Raw genomic sequence first — 20,326 nt, 5'->3', positions numbered from 1 at the left:
CATTACTGTGAGAGACACATTGCCTTCCACACCCTCAAAATCCCTCCTGTCACTTCAAACACACATCCCATCATTCCTGTCACTTTCTGAAGCACTTCTGGAAATCTTCCTTAGTCCTTAGTTGCACTGTCATAGCTGCCTGGATATCCTGAGAAGAAAGAGGGAAGTAGTAGCTTGAGAAAGGTACAAGACCAAACAATTTTTAAAATAATTTTAGGACACTGTAATTTCTCTGTTGGTGATTTCTGTCCAATAAAAAACATTAAAGTGTGTTTTCATCTACCTTATTCACAGGATCGGGTACCAGGAGTGACTTCTGGCTCTTCCTGCAAATCAAAATGGCTATAAAAAGTAAACATTTTGAATCTATCCAGGACATCAAAGCACCCATAAAGATTTTCATAAAAGAGGACTTCAAGACTTGTTTCAAAAAGTGGTAAGAACAATGAGATAAATGTTTTCAAAGTGAGGAGGATGTTTGAAGGATTATTAACAACAATGTGTATTTTACAGTAATAAATTATTAAAATTTAGGTATTCATTCTATTTTTATCTTATCACATATTACTAAAATTACTACTGTAGATATAATTTAAAAGTAAGCTTCAAGGGGCTGGGGATTTAGCTAAGTGGCACAGTGCCTGCCTGGCAATCACAAGGTCGTGAGTTTGATTCCCAGTACCGGAAGAAACCAACCCCCCCCCGCCCAAAAAGCAAGCCTCAGGTAAAATGTGATTTTTGAAACAAGAAGGCCATCTAAAAATATCTCTCAGGTTAGCTATCAGATTCATTAAAATCTTTTAAAGGACACAAACTTTACACTTCAATACTAAACTTCCAAAGTTCAAATGATTCAGAAATTAACACATGTATGCAAATTAGCTTCCTTATTACAATAAATTATAACAAATTCCATTTGTTTTGATGTGAGTAGCGGTTTAAAACTCGAGAAGGCAATAAGTCTCTGATGAAATGATGCCTTAAATCTATTCCTTTGTCCTGAATCAAATGAAATTTATGCACAAAAAAAAGATTATATTGCATATTTCCAAGAATGTTCCATGAAGCTTCAAATATACTCTCACTTCCTCTACTACCAACATGCCTCTCGTAGTGTTTCAATTTATTGGACTCCTGCTCTGTGTTTACCGAAGTGGTACTGGACGCAGCTGGGTAGTCAGCTCAACCAAGTCCATCGTTCTCAAACTCATATAAATATAGGAACAGTTATTTTTGTTACTATTTTTCAATGAAGTTTCTAAATTCCACCTGAAAACCATTAGTTTTAAAGCTCCACGATTGGAGCCTGGAAATTGGAACTTTTAAAAGTTTCTCGAGTGACTGTGATATTCATTCAGGTTTGAAAACACTTAGGTTGACAAACATTACCTATTTTGAAATATTTCATTTAATATTTGAGTTTAGTAAGAATGTATTCAGTGTTTTCAAGAAACTGAGACAAGAAATTCTATTTGACCCAGCTATTCCCCTTCTAGGTATCTTCCCCAAAGAGTTAAAGACATTATATTAAATAGTAAATGCATACCCGTGTTTATAACAGCACAATTCGTAATAACTAAAACTTGGATGCAGCCTATATGTGCATCCACAGGTAAAAAATAAAGAAAATGTGGCATTTATATGCAATGGAATACTAGGCTGTCATAAAGAAAGATAAATCTGAGGAATTTGCAGGAAAGTGGATGCACTTTGAAACCATAATGTTAAGTGAAATAAATCAGACTCACAACCTTAAATATCATGTGGCTTTTCTTATATGAGAAATCCAAAGTATAAATAAAAAGAAAAATAAAGGAAAAATAGTAGGAAGTAAGGAGGTAGCTATTTCTCAAAGAGGAAAGGAGTCAAGAGTTAAAGGAAAGAGAAGAGGAAGAGAAAGGGGATTAAAAGAGAGAATTAGGATGTATTGTTTATGCGTATCAATTCTCCTCAAGGAATGTACAAAGTGTGCACTACAAACATGAGCTAATTGAAGAAATGAGGGAAAAAGATACACCGAGTATTTATCATATGCTTAGCAGAGCATGAGAAAAGTGAGAAAAATGACAGAACCCCTCGATAAATTAAAATGTTGATGAGAAGAGAGATTGGAAAGGAACAAAGTCCTACAGATGGCTCCCCGTCCTTAACGCCTCCATTCCCCCAAATACTGACATGAGAAAATGGCAGCAGAGATAGAAGCCTCCATCACTGCTCTGGACCCAGAAAACAGAAGGGAACGTGCACCTGATGGAAGGAAAGGACACTGAAGGACCACCTGAGAAGATCCTCAACTCTCAACTCCGAAAGACAATAGCTGTGCCTTAAGTGGTCCAATGAGGAGGAACAAAAGCCAGCCAGAACGGATAAGCACCACACTCAGCAACCCTGCAGGGCTTACTGGGAGCCTCAGGAAAGGAGGACACCCAAAACTGAGGTTATCTTTAATTGAGTGAGGTCAAATTTCTGCCAAACAGAAGCATCAGGCAAAAATAAAGCAACTTTGGGGCTGGGGATTTAGCTCAGCGGCAAAGCGCCTGCCTGGCAAGCGCAAGGTCATGAGTTCGGTTCCCGGTACCGGAGAAAAACAAACAAACAAAAAAAAAGACAAAAAAATAAATAAATAAATAAAGCAACTTTGATTCACAGGAAGTGAAAGCAAGGCTCAGCTCCTGAACAACTGTCTCCATGTCTAGTATTTACGCTTTAGCATTTGCTTAACGCTGTGGCTGATTCCAAGCCCAGACTAAACTTCAGTGTCCCTTCCTAGAAAGGAGGAATAGAAAAACAAACAAATAACAAACAAACGAAAACAACGTCAAGGTCACATGTTCAGAGTGACTCCTAAGCATCGCCCAGGAGCAGGGTGTTTATCCTCATGGAGCTCACTGTCTTCTCTATAAATTGGAAATGGTGTATTGAAATTAAATGAGAAAGAAACTAAAATCCTGGACACATTTTAAGAGCTCAGTAGGCATTTGTGCTCTTATTTCTTTAGAGAGTTTTCAAATCTTAATTTAGAGGCCATATTTCCACAAGAGAAAGAGTAATTATGCCAGGGTATTACGAACCAATCCTATAATTTCTTGTAAAGCATGATTGTGTACATTCATCACTGTTAAATCTGTGGGAAAAGATAATATTCCTTTGAATATGTGAGTGACAACTCCTTCCCTCCCACCAAAAATACCAGTAAAGCAGCTGCTGATTTTACTTGCTCCTACATTTCCTAGATGTTTGAATCAGAGGTTAGCCTGAGACACTCTGGTTACAATAGCTACAGAGCTAATCTGTAAACTTAGGGTATTGTTCTGATTATAATCGCAGGGGAGCCCTTTTTTATTTCTGCTCAGAGTGGTAAAATCCTGTATAACTGAATTTGAATTGTAAAACCCTTTCAAACACACCCTCTTTAAGCATTGGTCTGTGCAGATGGAGGAAGTGAAATGAGTTTCCTAATTTACAGACGGTGTTATGATGCACATGGTAACCATAGCTTTCAGGTGAGGAAAGCGGGAACTTGACAGCGCAATTTAGCAGTTTTATAGTTAGTATCATTTTTGCATTAATGGGCCCATTGACAATCATAATATTAGGCCATAAAAGTTGGTGTTAACTTGACTTTGCCAGTTCCAAATTTTCACCTTATATTTTTTCTTATTCAAACAATCATTGTTATAGTTGAAGGGAATTTTAGAAATCACTGAATCGGAGCACAGCAAAATGGCAGGGAGAATTCCGTACATGGAAATGATCATATTTTCCCCCCAATATAGTGTTTCTCTCTCCTTTACTCCTTTTCGTGTTCTTTCTCTCTTTTCTATTATTTTTGTTCATTCCATTTTTCTCCTTTTTCTTAAATCAAGATAGGTCCCATACACAATAAAATGCCTATGTCTTGAGCAAGCTTTAAATATCTATGCAATCAAAACATGGGAAATTTCCATAGTTCCTGTATACCTTTCTTAACCAGAATTACCCGGAATAAGCACTATTCTGAGAATTCTTTCCATAGATTAATTTTGCTTACTCTGAAGTTTTGCAGAGATAATAACTGTACAGTATACAATCCTTTGTGTCTATGCATCAAGTTGCCCTGGGTATATTTTACATGACTTCGTCTGGCATCACCTGTCATTTCTGATATGTGTCTGTGTACAAGTTAAGTGGCCGTGCCACAGATTATAAAGAGTCTATAAATCTGCTTTTAACTGCCAAAGAGCCCATCGAAATGATTGAACTGGTTCGAACGGCCACCAGTAATATGAGAATTCTAATTTCTCCACATCCTCACCAGTACTTAGTGAAGTGTTTTCAATAAGTTTTCATTTAAAATGTTTAGTGTATGTGTGCAAGGGTATAAAGTGGCTCGGTATGTGTGCACCTTTCACCATCTATACTGAGCCACTTTATATCCTTGTTTTAGCACTACGGCTTTCAGAGGCTTTGAATTTGTCGAGCACTAATCTGAGCATTTATCAGACTCAGACAACTGGTCCTAGGAAGCTCAGCTGACTAATGTAAAAGCACAGAACAGGTGGCAAAATTGGACTTAGAGCTCTGGCTGAACTTCTAGACCAGCCTTTTTTCCAGTGATGCACAGCCCCTGTTCCACCCTCCTGGGGATTTGTTAAATCCTTCTTCAGATAACTTTATCAAAGGAAATGCAGCCAAGCTGTGATGAGATGAGCCTTGCTTGGTGCCGTATTTTGTTCTACACACATCACACCACTTTCCGTCACTTCCGGAAAGATGTGAACCTACACATGGAAAGCGTAAATTCAAACATGTGTTGCAGAGAAGGTCACGTGAAGGAGTGAGATGAGTGGCACATGGAGAGAGAGGAGCCCACTGCAGCGAGGGTCGGAGATTCTCCTTCTGCCTTCAGCCCGTGTAACCAGATTCAAAATCTTTCCCACTTTCTGTATGTGGGATAAACATTTGTTTAAAATCACAGAGGAGAGGCTGGAGACATAGCTCATCGGCACAGCGCCTGCCTGGCAAGCGCAACGTCCCGAGTTCAACTCCCAGTACCAAAAAAAAAAAAAGAAAAAGAAAAAGAAAATCATACAGGAGCATAAAAAAGGCTACGTGAGCAAATATGATATCATTCGAATTAGACAAAGAGTGTTAAGGATGGGGAAAACGAAGGATATCAATAAAGATTCTTGATTTTTTTCTGTTTTCTTATATGCAAAATGAGGAGTTGGCTTCATTTCTTTTAAGATCCTATCCAACTTCTCAATTTTGCAATGAGTTAAACATAAATGTGATTTATAAGATAGAGGGAAAACAGAAACCTAGAGTTTCTTTATAAATACCTGCTTTGGGTAATGGATTTGGTTATATAAAATAGAGATGCATGCTGTCTGATGAAACGGTAATTCTGTTAATTGATCATTGATAGAAATATGATCTTATTATTATTTCATAATCAACTGTCCTCCATCTCATTGTTTTCCTATCTTCCAAAGGTATTTGCTTAAATAAATTTATGTTTAGTTTTTCACAAGCAAGGTTTTTCCTGTAGAATTATACTGTATCGATATGATATATTCCTTACTAGTTTAGCTGAGAATTATGGGATCAATTATTATAGTATACAAGAGCAGAAATCTAAAAGTAATAAATCCATCTCCAGTGAATAATATAAAATTATATTTATAGAGTCTGAAATGAAATTAACATTAGTCATCTTTTCACCAAATGATCTGAAGCATATTTCTTCTCCCAAAATGATCTTAAGCAATAGAATAAAAATTCAAAAGGAGCTTTTGGGATTTCTCATACTGAGAAAAAAGTTCTTTATTAAAAAAAGAAGACTAAGTTAAAATTACCAGTGAGTATTTTGATTTGTTTTGACAGAGAAGGCATTAAAGAGACGAGACGTTCAGTACCTTACTAAGGGATCACCTTTTCCCCTTGCCATTTGAGGATTCATGCTTTCTTTAATTAGAAATTGATCAGAAGCCTAATAAAGTTTGAGTGCTAGCACTAAAATCCCTTTCCTAAAAGCTGAATTTAATCTACTTGTGAATTTTCTCCTCTTGTTCTCACTCCATGCCCCCAGCCCGTGTCAGAACAGAGGATAGGAAAGTTCAAATAACTTTTATTTATATGGTTTCCCACTAAATTTTTAACTTCCAGGGGCAGTCATGATCAGTCACTCAGAGAAACTGAAGAAGTGTAAATAACGGTCCTTCTACAAAGCAAGATGAATAAATTTAAAGACATGTTTGAGAAGGTTTCTAGAGACGTTAGAGGTGGAAGACTTGAGACTCAGTACACAGAAATAATTTTGGACAGCAGGTCCTGTGGGTTGTGATCCACACAGAACAAATCCTTGACCGACCCTTAGGAACAAGTACATGGTTGAAGAGCTAAAAATGTAGATAGTGTGAGTTAATAAAACAGTAAGAGGACAGGTAGCGTAGGCAAGGATTGCTGATTGGAGTTCACAGATTGATAGCTATAGATGATAGTGCAAGTGATTGTACTGGGCCACATGTCCCTGGGAGCCAGGTTAGGGTTTATTGTACACATATTTTGATGGAGACTATATATGTGTGTGTATATAAATGGAAAAATATATGAAATATGGAATATATATGTATATATGTGAAACTTCATTGGTAAACAATGATCAGGTTTAGGGTTTATTGAGCACCTATTTTGATGGAGACTATATATGTGTGTGTATATAAATGGAAAAATATATGAAATATGGAATATATGTATATATGTATGTAGATGTGAAACTTCATTGGTAAACAATGAACATGAGATCTTCCTGTTGTCTTTCAGAGCAAACAAGAACTGCTGCTTTGTAAAAAGCCAGACCAAATAAAATAATCTCACCTAGGAGTGAAAGGCAGAGGGCTGTTGAAGCATAAGCACAGAATAGAGAAAGAGGCTGGCCAGAAGGAAGGCTGGAGCTCAGGATGGGCATGCTCCACAGCAGGTCTCGGACCCAGGCTGCATCCTGAATTAAGACTTCACAGAAGAACATACAGGTGAACGTGAGGTCATGACTAGGTGTCAAAGCAGCAAAGAGAGAAGGTCAGAGTGTGTCACAGTGGCATCAGAGTGGAATGGCGGTTAGGACACGCTTAGCTGGGATATAAGGAATCACCATCAAAGAAGCACAGCAAAGTCTCAGAGAATAAAATTCCAAAACAGAAAAGATGAAGTGACATCAAAAATTTGTCTCTCCCAAGAACTGTATTGCTTTTATAATTTACTATGAGATATTTCCTTTGGCATGTCTGTCCCAGTTCGTTTCCTTACTGAACTCATTCTACGTTCAGGAGAACAGTGTTCCTCTCCTCTGATAAGACCCTTTTTCAGTCTGTGCCAGTGGTATGCATGCTATCGGTTTTTCTTTTAAGACAAAAGATGTTAATGTATGAATTATTTTTTCTAAACCAAAACCTCAGTATTCAGGTTTCATTGCAATGCTAGTATTTTGCAATAAATATGAATTTGGGGTTGCAGTTTGGACTCTTGTCTATAATAGATTCGCCATCACTGGCCTGGGGTACCCAAGAAGCCAGTGGAGAAAAAACAATTTGAGCCTCCTGACCTTTCACTGTTAGCTTCTATGTGATAAGCTTTCCAATAGCTGACATTTAATGTGAAATTATGACATAAGCCAGAAAAACACAGAGGCAGAGTAGCTTGGTAGAGCAAAACAGGAGGCTCCTGGGAAAATGAAAATACATAGCTGACTGTTGTTTCCTTGAGTGTCTAGTAGCAAAACTGTATCTAGACTGAGGATAGAATCTCAGTAAAATGATAAAGAGTACATGGTTGAAGAGGTAAAAAATGTAGATAGTGTGAGTTAATGATAAAGAATAAATAGATTCCTTAAATGTCTTGAGAAAGAAAAGCAGACACCATCTATAAGCCAAATGTTGGGGGGCAAAGGAAGATTGCCATAACTTTTAGAATGGCATGCTTGTAAGCACTTGGTTTTCTCAAATTCCTCTCACCTGTCTTACTGCAGTGCTATTACAAAATATTCTTCCCAAACCACAGCAAAGTGACTAGGGAAGAAAAGAACAAGTGAATTTTAAAGCAGGTTTTTTAAAGCTAACAGCAAAAGGAACTAAATGTGAACAGTGTACTCCAGTTAGAACAGTTGTTTCTTATAGGAACATACATGAGCAATTTTAAATGTATTTTAAATGTATTCCAATGTGGACAAGATAAGCAGCTTGTATAATGAAAGCCAGTTTCTTCCAGTGTTGAAGAAAGACATTAATAACAGAGGAGAGCTAGCAAGAGTCCTGTGCTACTAGGTTGGAATTGGAGGCATGAGTGAATGCAGAGTCTTTTAATAGACAGGTAAGAGGTAGGCAGGCAGGGACGGGGATAGGCAAGTGGATACATACATACATAGGTACATAGATGACTTCTGTGTGTATGAGTTAGTAGGTACTCATACATATATTTCCTAATTCTCTTTCTAGGAGGCCTTAGAAGCAATGAGCTCCAGTGGAAATGAACACATTCTAGAATCCACATCTTATTGCCTAAATAATTTCTCCAATAAAAGAAAACATTCAGAGAAGTGGTTGATTTCACAGCTGAAACAGAAGAAGTACAAGGTGGCCCTGGAGCATCCTGAGTGGACATGAAACAATAATTGCTCTGACAAGAACAGGAAGCGTGTTGAAATGGCGTGTGAATCACCTAAAGAGCTCCCAATGCCCCACTGTGGAACAAGTAGAGCAAGTATAAATAAATGGATAAACAAGTAAATAAAATTTTAACCCATCAATATGATAAATATTGGTAGTTCTAGGAGAAGTAGTTCCTCTGTATAACAAAATTCCAATTACTAAATAAAGAATGAAGGAACTTAAAACTACCATTAGAACACCACAGTAATTACTATGTGGACAAGACTCACAGGTGGATACTAAAATTAGTAGTATTGTAAATGTGCTGCATAAGCCATCTGTATTTTAGTATGAGGCTCAAAAACAAAACACTTAAACAATAAGTGCATTAATATGATAAGAGAGCAGCAATATAAAAAACTGAGGCAGAAGGATTGCAAATTTGAGTCCCATCCAGGCAACTTAGCAAGACTCTGCCTCAAAATAGACAAAAATAGACAAACTGGCGTTCAGTGATAGAATGCCCTGGTTTTCCTCCAAAGTAACAAGCCTGTTTAATAAATGGTGCTAGAAAAACTGGCTTTCCACATGCCGAAGACTAAAACTAGATCTATGTGTATCACCATGCACTAAACTAAAGTCAAAATGGATCAAAGATCTAAATATTAAAACAGAAACAGTAAATCTACTGGAACAGAAAGTAGGTAGAAATCTTGAAGACATAGGGATAGGCAGAGAATTCATGAACAAAAACCAAATTGCATGAGAAATACTTCAAAGAATCAACTAGGATCTCCTTTTATTGAAAGGTTTTTGCACATCAAAAGAAATCACCAACAGGCTAAAAAGAAAACCCATGAATTGGGAAAATTGTTAGACAACTGTCCATCAGACAAAGGAGAAAAAGTTCCAACTGTCCATCAGACAAAGTTCTATCTAGAACATATGAAGAATTAAAAAAAGTCAGACCCCACAATTCAAAGACCCAATAAAAAGTTGCATCTGAAATAAATATACATTTCTCAGATAAAGAAATACAAATGGCAAATAAATATATGAAAAAATTTTCAACATCATTAGTCACTCAAGAAACTCAAATTAAAACAACAGTGAGATTTCATCTCACCCCAGCAAGGATGGCTGTCATCAAGAAATCAACAAATAACAACTGCTAGAAGGGGCTGTGGGGGGGAAAGGAACACTTCTCCACTGCTGGTGAAGTGTAGACTGGTACAACCACTGTGGAAACCAGTGTGGAGTTTCCTCACAAAACTGAGATTAGAGGTCCCATTTAACCCAGCTATTCCCCTTCTGGTGATTTTTCCAGAAAAACTGAAAACATCATACCATAGCAATATATGTGCACCCATGTTTATAGCAGCACAATTTGTCATAGCTAAATCTTGGAAACAACCCAAATGCCCATCAGCTGAGGAATGGAGAGAAAAGATGTAGTACTTTTATACAATAGAATATTACTCAGCTATAAAAAAAGATAAACTAGAAGCTTTTATAGATATATGGATGCAACTAGAGACCATACTCATAAGTGAAATAAATCAGTTCCACCTGTGTAAACACTGTATTGTCTCCCTAGTGTAAGAACCTGAAAGAGTAAATAAAACCTAAAATGTACAATAGATATTGTGAAAGGGAAATAAATTGCTCAAAGGAAAGGAACAACTGGGATGAGGGAAAGGAGAAAAGAAAGAAAAAAGAAGGAAGGAAAAATATATACAGATATATATACAAGAATAGCTGGGATAATTGTACTGCTGATGTCTATTGGTTTATTGAAAGGAACAGTTCATGCTTAAATTTTTTTGACCAATTTTGCATGCTTACATCTGGTAATCTGAACAACTAATTAGAAGACAACAATATGCAATATACCAACCATTGTTGAATTTCTACCATCATGTTTAATGAAGCTCTGTATCATTTCTAATGTTTTTATTACTTTTTATTCCCTTTAATTGTTTGATAAATCTTGCATTCTTACATCTGGTAATCTGAGTAACTTCTTTTAAGACAACAATATGTAATATAACAACATTATCAATTACTATCATCTGTTTTGAAATACTGTATCATTTTTATTGTTTTTGTGTTCTTTTGTTTTTGTCTTTGTTGTTGCCATTTTGTTGTTTTTTCTCTTTAAATAAAAATAAATTTTAGAAAAGAAATAAAATGAGATTAGATATCACAAATTCAAAATGTGGTAAGAAGTAGAGAGCTTTATTTCTTCAAATATAGAAATTTTTTCTCTTTTGTTTTTTTTTACTATCTTTATCAATGTAATGGTTAGTCTTGGTCATCAGCTTGTCAGCTTGAGAGACGCCAAGAAATAAACTCAAACATCTGTAACTTATCTTTGAAAAGAGTGGAAAGAACATGCATTGAAGAAAGAAGAATCTTTTCAATAAGCGATTCTGAGAAAATTGTATATTCACATGCAGAACAGTGAAACTAGATACCTGTCTCTTCCCAGTCACAAAAATCCATACAGAAAATATTAAAGGCTTAAATGTAACACACACACACACACACACACACACACACACACACACACACGCATGCATGCATGCACACAAAAGCTATAAAACTTCTAGAAGAAAACATATGAGAAATGTTTCAGAACATTGGAAAGGCAAGGATTTCTTGGACAAGACCCTCAGAGTACAATATACAAAAGTCAAACTGACCAGTGGGATTACATCAGACTAAAACACCTCTCTGCAGCAAATGAGTGAAGAAACAATCTACAGAATGGGAGAAAATATTTTTAAAGTACGTAACAGACAAGAGGTTTATATCACAATGTATAAAGAACTCAATAGCAAAAAAACAATAAACATAATTTTAAAATGGGCAAAGGACCTGAACAGATATTTCTCATAAGAAATCAGGCAAATAGCCAATGTGTACATTAAAAATTCTCACCATCACTAATCATTAAAGAAATGTTAATCAAAACTACAATGAGATATCACCTGACTCCAGTTAGAATGGCTACTATAGAGAAGCCAATCTGCACTCCCACAGTGGTGGGAATGCAGACTGGTGAAACCATTGTGGTATCAGTTTGAAGATTCCTCAGCAAACTAGGTCTAGAGGTCCCATTCAACCCAGCTATCCCCCTCCTGGGTATTTTCCCAGAAGAACTGAAAACATCATATCACAGCGATATATGTGCACCCATGTTCATAGCACCACAGTGTGTGATAGCTAAATCATGGAAGCAACCCAAATGTCCATCCATTGACAAATGGATAAAAAAAACTGTGATATTTTTATATAATGGAATATCATTCAGCTATAAAAAAAGATAAACTTGAGGCTTTTATAGGTAAATGGCCACAACTAGAAACCATAGTCATAACTGAAATAAATCAGACCTGCATGTATAAGCAATGTATTGTCTCACTAGTGTAAGAACCTGAAAGATTGAATAAAAATTAGGAGGTATGATAGGCATTGTGAAATGAAAGGAAACTGCTCAAAAGTAAAGAACAACTGGGATAAGGGAAAAGAGAAAAGAAAGAAGGGGGAAATTATGTTTACATGTATATACAGGATAGCTAACATAATTGTACTACTGACTTCTATCACTTTATTGAAAGGAATAGTTAATAATTAATTATTTGATCAATCTTGCATGTCTATATTTGTTTTCCTGAGTAACCACTTTGAAGAAATCAATATGTAATACAACAACTATTGTTAATTTCCTATCACCTTGTCTGTATTTCAGTATTGCTTGCATTGTTCTTGTGCTATTTTGTAAATGGATGTCTGTTTGTTAATATGTTTTTGTTCTTTTATTTTTAAAATAAAATTTTTTTAAAAAAGGGAAAAGCCAAGAGAAGACAAATGTTGGTGAGTATATGGAGAAAAAGGAACTCTTATGCAAAATGAGAATGTGAGTTACTACAGCCATTATACAGAACAATATGGTGGTCCCTTTAAAAACTAAAAGGACCATTATATGAGATGGTTCCTTTAAAACCTACAACTAGAACCACTGCATGAGCCACAGGACATGAAATCATGGTGTTGAGGAGACACCTGCCCCCCCCATGTCCACTACACCATTATCCACAAAAGCCACTAAACAAAAACAACGTAAGTGTCCATCAACTATGAATGGATAAAGAAAGCGTGGCACGTAGCCACAAATGGGGTACTACTCAGCCATTTGAAAGGAAAAAATTCTGTTGTGTCCAACAACATGGATGGAACTGGAGGTTAGGTGAAATTAAAAAGGGACAGAAAGACAAATACCGCATGACCACGCTCACGGGGAAGATCTGAAAGAGTTGATCTAGGAATTTGAGAGACTAGCAGTTATCACAGGTTGGAGAAAATAGAAAAGAATGATGGAGAAAGATTGATCAGTGTCTACTCAACCACTTCATAGGTGAATTAGTTTCTCCTGCACAGTAGTGAGTATAAATAATGGGAGAATGATACCTTTCATGAATGCTTCTTTTTACAAACAATTCAGTTCATTAATCGATGCATTCAGCAAAATTTTGCTTCTGTTGGTGTGGGACTCAGCCCTGGGGGGCGGGGGGGAATATATATATATATATATAAAGCACCTTGCATCTCAGCTGTAGCTGTAGCCTGTCCTGAAGGGTCAGCTAGGGACTCTGAAGAAGGAACATGGAGTGACTTCAAGACAGGCCCTGCTCTTGCAGTTGCAGGATGTGGGTGTGTTTCCTTTGCTGTTCCCAGTGTTATCAGCTCAACTAGAACATGTACCTTTCTTAAACTATCTTTAGGACTCCTCAAGGGATGCTTTTGTTCTCATTGATTATATAAGACAGCACATCCCTAAAATAAAGATTGGTTATCAGCCCCCTCCTAATGCGTCACGAGTCTTCTTTCATCGGAGATCAGCCTCGATATCGATTGGGGAACTACAGATGGCGAATTCCACATCTGATGAGAAACACAACAGCCGCCATTTTCCCCACACAAACACGAAGATGGCCATCTTCCCCAGAATCATGGCATGGATTAAATTCATAACCAAGGTACCACTGTAATATACTTTATATTTCAGAAAAGCTGGAAAAGATTCAGCATGTTTTCACCACAAAATAATGATAAAATGTTTAAGAAGCTAGATATGTTTACCCTGTCTTGAACGCCATACAATTCATACATGTAGCAAAACATCACGTAGGGCCCCACAGGGATGAAAAAATTTTTGTCTCAAGTTAAAAACATTTTTGAAAAAATAAATACTTAAAAAAGAAAAAAGAACTCTTCAAAAGCCAGGCTGTTTTAGGAAAAAGTATTAAAATTGTGCCCTGAAAGATAAAATCCAATGATGTAACTAACTTTGTACTTTCTCTGAGTGCTTATAAAGTATCACCCTAGGAAAAAAGAACATCCTTGTAAGCCACTTGTGCAGAGAATTGTTACCCTCTCCTAACAAGTGGAATAATTTTACTGCTTACAATTCCTCCAGAGTTTTCTACTCTGATCCAGCATGGTAGCTCCTGTGCCTTTGGCTCAAATGTCTGAGGACCTGGGACTTTAATGATCTTAGGGTTCTTTCTGTCTTCACATGAACCAAGATAACCAGGGTTGTAGTGGAAATAAGCCCAGACAGAGGACAGGGTTCGGGTCAGCTCATCACTCCAGAGCTTTGTAACCTGAAAAACTCCCTTAACCTCAGTAGGCTTCATTATCTCTCCCTGCAGTGTGAGGAACTTGACCTCAGATGACCTCTAGGTTTTGTTCAAGCTTTGAAATTTTATGTATCCTAACACATTACTTTAATGAGCTGCTCCAACGTTTTCAGAACTACTTTCTCCAGTAGTTCTCAAGTAATGAGAGTTCACTATAAAAGTGTAAAATTGTAAGTGCAAAGCAAAACTAGCTCTTCCTATATTCAGCTTAAAGGAGAGACCTTACTGCTGTAATTTGCCTCCACACCCACAAGGTTTGTAAGCAATGCCTGAGAACAGCCTATTTGCTCACAAGCTTCATTCTACACCAGTCACTAGGGGGAAGAAAACACCTAATTTTTTTCTTTTCAGTCTGCTATCAAAACTAATCATGATAGAAATCAAAGCTGAGGATAAATAGAACTTTTTGTCTCTTGTCACTAAATTATCAACAGCAAGTTATTTAATCTTTCTAAACCCAACTTTCCACATTTACTAAGTGATATTTTGGTGAGGATTAAACAAAATAACATAAACACTTTGCAGATAATAAGAGCCCAGTAAGCAACAGAAAAGAACAGCAATGTCAGATACACAGAAAATGTTGACCAAGAAAGCAGGGGACGCCTTGTAATTTGGAAGCTTCCCTTAAGAAAATGGCTGAGCTGGAAAACTAACCTGCTAAGACTTTTTCTTCATCTAGTTAAGTGATTATTAATACTGACTTCACAAGAGAATCATTTGGGAGGTTTAAAAACTACCAGGTCCCAAGCTTCATGCAAAACCAATAAATATGAATACCTAGCTAAACGAGATGAAGAGATGTGCTAAAATATATATATATATATATATATATTCCACTAGTCAGACCGTTTGCAAGCTGCTTCTAAAGATCCAGATGTAATTTAAGCTTTAGGGATTCCAGTATAACTGGGTTTCCACCACTAGCACCACCTGAAATACACAAATTATGACTGGTTTACAGGGAACTCATGATATAGCTCATACAGTTGAAAAAAAAATTCCAGAAAGCGATGATTTTCTCCCCATTCTGAAATTTTTACATATTCTAAGATAATGTCTATTTTAAGTAATCCAATGAATGTCTAAACTTGGAATTTCCATTCGATTGTTATCTAACTAATAGCTAAGCCAGAAATCAGCCCTAAGTGTTTATGATAGCAAGATTTTATCTGTCTACCTATCTATCTATCTATCATCTACTTTTGTGCATTAGTACCTAATCTGATAAAAAGACATGGAGTAAAATAGATAAAGACAACTTCATTATATTATTCCTGATATAAAATTTATAGACCTTTTCAGTTTGGTAAAACATATTGTAATTGTTACTCCTAAAATGTATTTTAATAATCATATGATCCAAGTAACTGATTGAGATTTTTTTTTAAACAGAAAGAAAAATATTATCACTTCACATGCCTTTTTCCACTTCAACTTTGAAAATATATCAATTATAATAATGACTTTGTGATAACTTGCATATCCTGTCATAACTTTCACTAATCATGATATAAAGATGGGTACGCCATTTGTATAATGAAATTACCATTGCACAAAATATATTGCTACTGGTATCTGAAAATGTTACACAGTACTGAGGAATAGTACCACTTTTCTTCAAAAAAAGGAGGGAGGGGTGTGTGTCACTAAGAATTGTTTTTTTGTTTTTTCCGGTACCGGGAATCGAACTCACAACCTTGCGCTTGCCAGGCAGGCGCTGTGCCGCTGAGCTAAATCCCCAGCCCCCGTCACTAAGAATTAATTTTCAAATTTGCCACTGTGAGATTCTGCACTCTGTTCCCTGTAATGTACTGTTAATCAGCCTTCCACTGCTAAGACTAAAGTTCTGAGACAAGGAGGAAAGGTGTATTTTTGCTCATGGTTCCAGAGGGTTCCGTCCATGGTCAGTTAGCTGCCTTGGTTTGGGGCCTTCAGCAAGACAGAACATCATGACAGGGAGTGAATGCAGGAAGAGGTCCGTTCACTTCCAGGAAGCTAGGAAGCAGAAAGGAAGAGAAAGGAGCTGGGGTCCCAACATCTGTGATCCCCCTATGACCTAGCCTCTTTCTACTATGTTCCACCTCTTAAAGGTTCCACCACCTTCCTGTAGCATCACAGTGGTGACCAAGACTGTTCAATATGACCCTTTGGGGAACATTTAAGATACAAACTAAAACATGTACTTTGAATTAAATTTGCATAATTAACTATATCACTATCAATGAAAATCCTTATGGCCTGGAAAATTTTTCAAAGTAAAGTACATTCAGATAACAAAGCACTTTGCATCACAAATAAATTTTTAAGAAAATAATAGCAAATCTAGCATCCTATAATTATTATAATGAAAATGCATTTTTTTAAAAAATAAAGAAAGAGCAGAAACAGCACTACTCCATTCTTTCCAAGATCTTTATCTGGTTAATATGGGACTCTGGAGAAATTACTTAAATTATCTGGACACATTTTCTCCCACCATCACTAAATTCCTTTATGGTTCAATATTCTTTAATTTTTTAATTATGTGTGTCATGACGTTTATGACCAAGAATCAAAAGTTCATTTCCATAAATGAGTTTGTCTTTAGTTACATATTCATCTTAGACATGAGAATTTCAGGCTGCTTGGCACTCAGATTTCTCCATTGCAATAAACTTACTCCATAGTAAAAGTAACTAATTCTGTAATTTTGGACAGTTAATTTATCTAAGGAAAAGGTTAAATTTCTACAACAAAGAGATCCAAGTGTACAATGACCCTAGTAATGCTTGTCTTTCACATAGCATCCAGCTATTCACAGGTGGTGGGCATATTCTTTTCCATAATATTATGCTAATATTCAGTTTCTTTCTGTCTTATTACTCTTCCATTCCCTTAGGTTGTCCTCATCATAATTTGGCAGATGAAAATTCCCTTAATAAAAGAGTTGTAATGTAATTTCAAAATCACCATTTCCAGAAGAAGAAAAATTAATAGAGGGTAAGTGATAAAGTCTAATATAATACAACTGCCTCGTGATGAAAGAGCCATCCTAGTTATGTTGATATGCTCTGTGAGATCTGCACTCTGTAGAGACTTTCTCAGACAGCATCCTCACCATTGAGTGAGACTTGATGGTACTCAGGGCTAGCATTAATCAGCACTCTATCAACTTCAGCAACATGCATCCTCCATCACTTCAAACTCCAACCATCCACTACATGAGTATAGTGTCGGAGAAACATCATCGATTTTAGAGCCAAGCAAACATTTTGAGTTCCAAGTTGCTCATTTGAGCAAAAGGTATAACATTGCTTAGCTATAAAATGTAGCTACTTCTTATTCCATATGTTAGAATTAATATAAAATAATATTAAGAGGGGGTAAGGAAGAGGAGATTGGGTAGAACCCAGGGGAATTTTGTAGAAGTGAATGTACTCTGTGCCTTAGTTACTTTTCTCTCATTGCTAAGACAAAATACCTGACACCAAAAGTTAAATGGCTAAGGTTTATCTAGCTCACAGTTTGTACAGGTTTCAGTCTGTAATGGACTGTCCCCAAGGCAGAGTAGCACATGGCAGAGGGACAACAGTTCATGGTGGAAAATAAAAACAGCAAAAGGAGCAAACAAGAGATAAAACTCTTCCTTTCCTATATATTGTGTGCAGGCTACCCACCCTAGGGCAGGTGTATCACTCACACTCATAATCCCAGCATTGCACCATGAGTCAATCACAAACTCTAGATTCAGGCACCTCTGAAAAGCCCACCTCCTATGACTGCAAGAGGTTTTGGCAGGACTTCTAGACACAAACCATAACATTCTGTATACTATAATAATAGATATATGTGATTGTGTTTACAGAACCCATAGGATGTACAATACCATGAGTGAGCCCTAATGTAAAGTATGGATTTTGGTGTTTCATATGTACCAGTGTAGTCTCACTAATTGTAACAAATGACAACCATAAACTGTGAGGGGGAAGGTTAACTCCATTTATGTTGTCTTACTGGGTTTGTAAAAAGAACATATGTATGCATCACTTGAATACTTTCTTTTGAAGAAGATGTAGACAAAACAATCATTAAAAGTAAAGCTCTTGATGTTTTTGCTATGATACATTTTCTTGAGTATTATGTCTCTTTGGGAACAATGTTTCCTAATAAGAGATTAAAACATTAATCCTTTAACTTCTTAAAGCATTTGTATCTTTTGTACACTTGGATGTTTAAAAGCATAATTTAAGTGCAACAAAACAAGATAATTCTATCATGAGCTCCTTGCATTAATTTCTTTTCCCTAGATGTAATATATAAGACATTAATAAGATTTACTCTGTGACGTTTAACCAGACTAATAAAATGACATGTTTAAGTGCCACATGTACTACAGGAAGGAAAATAGTTCTATATAATGAATCTATAAATTTTGCCAAAACACTAGACTGAGATCAAATTTATTGGTGTTAAAGAGATTGTATAATAAGCCCAACGATGGGGTGATGGCTTGTATGGGATTCGTAAAGCAGCAACTCTTAACAGAGTGTAAATGGAAAAGTAAAAGTACGATTGCTTTTCCAGAAAAACATTGAATGTACCCAGGAGTTTTGTAAAGAAATGACAAAATGAAAACATGTAGTTCTAAGATTACCTACTGAAGTATAATATTGGCAAAATTTGTAAGTCAAAATATCATTGTGCTTAAGATATCATCATTAGAAAAAATGAGTATCCTCATTACAACCTCTAAATTTTTGTACAGGTGCTCTTTGAAGAAATAAATAGCCACATTATATTAAAAGTAAAAAGCTTTAAAATTTAGGTATTTGAGCATGTTAAAAAAAAAAAATTCTTAGACTGTGACTGGCAAATAGCAAGCACACAATGGTTACTGTTGAATAAACTCCTGAAATGAAGTACATATTTAAGAATGTTACCTCTGGGAAACAGATATAGAAGTGATATTAAGTTTCTTGTTTTCTTTCTTCTCTACATCTTAAATTTTAATGAATATATGTTGCTTTGTCATCAGCTGAGACATTTTAAAATGCTGCCTCCAAAACTGGTTTTAAAATGCTTACTAAAAATGGATTCCAGGGGCTGGAGATTTAGCTCAGTGGCATAAGCACCTGCCTGGCAAGCGCAAGGTTGTGAGTTCAATTCCAGGTACCGGAAGAAAAACTACAAAAACAAAAACAAAAAAAAAAATGGATTCCAAATGTCAAGTATTAGTTGATGTCCTACCGGATTCACATTACCAGGGTTACTGTGATGAACAACTAACATGTGTTATCTAAGGAGTTTTATGGACAAAGAGATGAAATAAGCATAAAGGTGAATTCCATACGAGCTCACACTGCATGCCGATTCTTGCTCATAATCTCAAGATCTCAGAATATGATGCTTTTCTCTAAATATAAACCTACATATCCCTTCACTCACTTGGGTCAGGACCACTTGGGTCAGAGTGTCAATATCCTCAGGTCCTGGGAGACAAAAATGCTTCCTGAACCATGAATATAAAGACACTTACTTTGCATGATCATATAAATCTTGTTCATAAACTAAAACAAACTTCACACACTGGTAAAATCTTAGAAAACAATATAGTGTTAGAAGCAAGACAGGAACATCTATTATTACATTTAGCTGTCATTCTTTAGGAAATGTTAGTCAAAGCGGTAAGATCAAAAGACAGGGAATTAGAGAGAGGTAAGCATTAATGGGCCATGAAATAATAATGAGTTGGTCTTGTTTCACTGCCGATCCATACCACTAGCAAACACATAACAAGTCGACTGTTTCCAAGACTACAATGACAGCTCTACATGATATGGTCCTTAAGAGAAAAAAGACACAGAGCGTTCTGCTTTCCAAACTGTGACAACGTGAAGGAGATCCCAAACCAAATGGAGTAGTATTGTTTGGCTGTGGACAATGACTGGGGCTTGGGCTACTGAGGATTCTGGAATTTGTGGGCAGGGAAGAAGCAAAAAGGAGCTCCAGGTATCT

General features: G+C 36.3%; 1 long non-coding RNA gene across 1 annotated transcript; it reads left to right on the top strand.

Moving 5' to 3' along the window:
• Positions 1–301: 301 nt before the first annotated feature.
• On the top strand, positions 302–9,238 carry LOC102007907. The gene is made up of 3 exons (XR_264032.2): positions 302–436; positions 6,805–7,013; positions 8,472–9,238. It is a non-coding gene; the product is annotated as an uncharacterized LOC102007907 (long non-coding RNA).
• Positions 9,239–20,326: the final 11,088 nt, after the last annotated feature.

This window comes from Chinchilla lanigera, unplaced genomic scaffold (assembly GCF_000276665.1).
Source record: "Chinchilla lanigera isolate Chin_1 unplaced genomic scaffold, ChiLan1.0 scaffold00090, whole genome shotgun sequence".
Taxonomy (NCBI): domain Eukaryota; kingdom Metazoa; phylum Chordata; class Mammalia; order Rodentia; family Chinchillidae; genus Chinchilla; species Chinchilla lanigera.
Note: the sequence above shows the minus strand (reverse complement) of the source record. Positions and strands in the feature narration are given on the sequence as shown.